Source organism: Penaeus monodon, chromosome 38 (genome assembly GCF_015228065.2).
Source record: "Penaeus monodon isolate SGIC_2016 chromosome 38, NSTDA_Pmon_1, whole genome shotgun sequence".
NCBI lineage: Eukaryota > Metazoa > Arthropoda > Malacostraca > Decapoda > Penaeidae > Penaeus > Penaeus monodon.
This window is the reverse complement of record NC_051423.1, coordinates 20,948,501-20,953,500: the sequence shown is the minus strand read 5'-3', so window position 1 is coordinate 20,953,500 and position 5,000 is coordinate 20,948,501.

Sequence of the window (5,000 nt, the reverse complement as noted above, 5' to 3'; positions counted from 1 at the left end):
CGGGTAGATAGACAGATAAGTGTATACTAATCAGACAGAAAGACAGATATGCATATACTACTGTGTGTATTTATGAATATGACCTGGATCGAGCCTCGCACAATTTGAACAAATTAGCCACAAGAGTCAAAATATTTATTGTTAACCTGTCTCCTGTCTCACAAGTCGATTAGCCTTCATGAAAGGGGAAACTGAACTAAACACGCCGATACGTGGTCACACACACCCACACCCACAAATATATATATATATATATATATATATATATATATATATATATATATATATATATATAATGTACATAGATGTCTGAGTGTGTGTGTGTGTGCGTGTGTGTGGTGTGTGTGTGGTGTGTGTGTGTGTGTGTGTGTGTGTGTGTGTGTGTGTGTGTGTGTGTGTGTGGTGTGTGTGTGTGTGGTGTTGTGTGTGTGGTGGTGTGTGTGTGTGGTGGTGGTGTGTGTGGTGGTGGTGTGTGTGTGTGTGTGGTGTGTGTGTGTATGTGGTGTGTGTGTGTATGTGGTGTGTGTATGTATGTGGTGTGTGTGTTATGTGGTGTGTGTGTATGTATGTGGTGTGTGTGTATGTATGTGATGTGTGTGTGTATGTGTATGCGGTGTGTGTATGTATGTGGTGTGTGTGTGTGTGTGTGTGTATGTGTGTGTGTGTGCGTGTTGTGTATGCGAGATGTGTGTGTATGGTGTGCATGCGTGTGCACGCGTATCCAATAACACCAATGAACAGCGGCATACCCCCATCATTCCCCGCACTACACTAAACCTAACAACCCAACGCGCACAAACGAGCATGGATAGATAAATAGTGTGTAAGAGAGGGAATCCTACAGCACCCCCTCCCTCCCCCACCTACCTCCAAGATACCCAATAGTCACGCAGGGGGGAACCCTTTGTCCGGAAACAATGCAAGACCTGGCGTAGGAGTGCTAAATAAGACTCCGCTGAGCTTCCCCCATAGACCGCAGACCTCACTTCCACCTCACAAAATAAAATATATAGGTTTCCGTGCGAATGTTTATCCTGTCGTGAATAACGGGGTCGTTGGGGTTTGCGTTCGCATTGCTTCTCATTATCCACAGGGGCTGTCATGGTGTCATGCGTATGAGATTTAGTATTCATAGAAGTAACTCAAAAGGTATTCACCTAAACACACATGCGCGCGCACGCATGCGCACACACCCACACATACAATGTCCTTATATAAAGTTATATGAACACAGATTCAAACAAACAAGCAAACACACACACACACATGCGCGCGCACACGCACACACACAAAGCATATTGTTTATTTTTTCACAACAGTCATGGAACAATTTAAAGTTAAGACTTTTCTGCTAACCTCCCTAACATTCTCAAGCATACTGAATGTCTGCAATATTCAGCAACAGTACAAAGTTATTCCAGTGATTCAGCAATAATACTAAGATTAGGCTCGACTCGTGTCGCTCAAGAAATGACAATACCCCAAAACCCAACAAAAACTTATAGGCCTACATCACATCCCCATTTTTTAAAGCAAACATGCCTACAAAATAAAACTAAATTCCTTGTGAGCATAGCTATAGCTCTACACCAATACTATACACAACAGAATCGAACTTGAGTGCTTCCTCCTCTCAAAATAAGGGATAACAACACCCAATAAGACATACAAACAAAAATTGGGGAGAGGAGCAAAGGGTGTAGTACTGCACACGATTATTGCCATGGAAACCACATCTCTTGTGTATTATTGTGTAAAAACTATATATAAGTGCCTCTCATCTAGACTGGATTGTCATACCAAGGTGCTGACATCAGTAAGATCATATATCTGATATGTACACAACACACACGCAGCCTATACTCACTCACTCACTCACTCTCTCTCTCTACCTGTTAATGCTTCTAACATTTTTAACCTCTTTATATCTTCCTCTGTTCCCCATTCCCCTTCCTCGCTATCATTCCCTCTTACCTTTCCTCCTTTATTACCATTGATGCTTTCCTACCCTTTTCTCTGCTACATTTTTTGCTCTTCTTTTGCTTTCTCTTTGTTTTCCTTTCTACTGCTTCTCCCTTTATGTCTTAACTCTCATGCTTCTTTACCCTCTCTAATTTTTCCTATTCCCATCTTCTATTTTTTTTCCTTTTCCATTCCTTCTCTTTTGTAGTGTTCCTCTCTCTCTCTCCCCTTTCTATTTTCTATCTATCACCTTCCCTTCCTCTTCTTTGCATCTCTCTCCTTCTCTCCCTCTTCATTCCTTTCATTATTTCCTTCCCCCTTTCTCATTCCCTCCCTCTTCCTCTCTCTCTCTCTCTCTCTCATTCCCTCCTTCTTCCTCTCTCTCTCTCTCATTCCCTCCCTCTTCCTCTCTCTCTCTCTCTCTCTCATTCCCTCCCTCTTCCTCTCTCTCTCTCTCTCTCTCATTCCTCCCCTCTTCCTCTCTCTCTCTCTCTCTCTCTCCTCATTCCCTCCCTCTTCCTCTCTCTCTCTCTCTCTCTCTCATTCCCTCCCTCTTCCTCTCCTCTCTCTCTCTCTCTCATTCCCTCCCCCTTCCTCTCTCTCTCTCTCTCTCTCTCTCACTCCCTCCCTCTTCCTCTCTCTCTCTCCCTCTTCCTCTCTCTCCCATTCCCTCCCTCTTCCTCTCTCTCTCCCTCCCTCTTCCACTCTCCTCTCTCTCTCTCTCTCTCATTCCCTCCCTCTTCCTCTCTCTCTCTCTCTCTCTCTCACTCCTCCCTCTTCCTCTCTCTCATTCCCTCCCTCTTCCCCTCTCTCTCTCTCTCTCTCTCATTCCCTCCCTCTTCCCTTCTCTCCCCATCTCTCTTCCCCCTCATTCCCTCCCTCTTCCTCTCTCTCTTTTCCTCTCTCTCTCTCTCTTCTCATTCCCTCCCTCTTCCTTCTCTCTCTCTCTCTCTCTCATTCCCTCCCTCTCCTCTCTCTCTCTCTCTCTCTCATTCCCTCCCTCTTCCTCTCTCTCTCTCTCTCTCTCTCATTCCCTCCCTCTTCCTCTCTCTCTCATTCCCTCCCTCTTCCTCTCTCTCTTCATTCCCTCCCTCTCTCTCTCTCTCTCTCTCATTCCCTCCCTCTTCCTCTTCTCTCTCTCTCTCTCTCATTCCCTCCCTCTTTCCTCTCTCTCTTCTCTCTCTCTCTCATTCCCTCCTCTTCCTCTCTCTCTCCTCTCTTCTTTCTCTCATTCCCTCCCTCTACCACTCTCTCTCTCTCTCTCTCTCTCTTCACTCCCTCCCTCTTCCTCTCTCTCTCTCCTCTCATTCCCTCCCTCTTCCTCTCTCTCTCTCATCCTCTCTCTCTCCTCCTTCCTCTCTCTCTCTCTCTCTCCCTTCCCTCCCTCTTTCTCTCCTCTCTCTCTCTCTCATTCCCCTCTCCTCTTCTCTCTCTCTCTTCTCTCATTTCCCTCCCTCTTCCTCTCTCTCTCTCTTCTCTCTCATTCCCTCCCTCTTCCTCTCTCTCTCTCTCTCTCTCATCCTCCCTCTTCTCTCTCTCTCTCTCTCATTCTTCCTCTTCCTCTCTCTCTCTCTCTCTCTCATTCCCTCCCTCTTCCTCTCCTCTCTCTCTCTCTCTCTCTCTCATTCCCTCCCTCTTCCTCTCTTCTCTCTCTCTCTTCCCTCCCTCTTCCTCTCTCTCTCTCTTTCTCCTTCCATTCCCTCCCTCTTCCTCCTCTCTCTCTCTCCCTCCATTCCCTCCTCTTCTCTCCTCTCTCTCTCTCTCACATTCCCTCCCTCTTCCCTCCCTCTCCCCATTCCCTCCCTCTTCCTCTCTCTCTCTCTCTCATTCCCTCCCTCTTCCTCTCTCTCCCATTCCCTCCCTCTTCCTCTCTCTCTCTCTCTCTCCCATTCCCTCCCTCTTCCTCTCTCTCTCTCTCCCATTCCCTCCCTCTTTCTCTCTCTCTCCCATTCCCTCCCTATTTCTCTCTCTCTCCCATTCCCTCCCTCTTCCTCTCTCTCCCATTCCCTCCCTCTTCCTCTCTCTCTCTCATTCCCTCCCTCTTCCTCTCTCACATTCCCTCCCTCTTTTTTTCTCTACTCCTCTCTTCCCATACCTTTCTTCTTCTCACTTCCCATTCCTCCATCTTCTTTTCCTACTGTCCTCTCTCCAATTTTCCCCCTTTGCTTTGTCTCCTCCTCTTATTCCGTTTCCCTCTTTTCTTTCTCTCTCCCATTCCTCCCATATCTCTATTTCCCTCTATTCCACATTCATCGTATTTCTCAATTACACTACCCATCCCACTATTTTACCATCCTCTCTCCGCAGTCTCACTTATTTGCTCTCTCTCTCACAGAATCCTCCAGGTCTTCCTTCACTGCTCATACCACATTCCTCTTCCTCTCCTACGAAATGTCATTGACAAAGCACATACCCCAACTCTAATATCATATCTAACTCTTCACTTTTCTACCTCTATCTATGCACATTATGTATTTCATCTCTTGGTTTGGTTGTTAGCTCTGACTGGCCACCTAAATTCATTCTCAATCCCTGTTCCATCCTTTTCTGCTTTAGATCGCATATCTCTTTAGCTCCATTTGTTATTTGCCAATCCTGTTGTCATTTATTCTGTTTCCTCTTTATTATGTATTATCCCTACTCTTCCACATAAATTTTTTTCCTTATTAAACATTATAGACAATTCCTCACTACTGACCACATTTTACAAAGGTGATCTGAGTGCTCGACATGAATTTTCTCTAAAAGATATTAATTTCAGATGATAAAAAAGGTATGTACTGTTTTTATAGAAAAAAGTCATATTCAAGTACGGACTACACTCCAGAATATCATCTGATAATGCTTACGTTACAATGGCAATCAAATTAGACACATATGTTCTTGCATGATGGACCTCGTAAATCTTTTCACCAATTTACTGTCAAATAAGGAAGCAGCCCAAGTTCTATTACGATAAAATATACACCATACAGTACAGGTTTATTATTCTTTGAAGAAGGCTATGTACTGTGGTATGGTATCCCTCAATGCAGTTG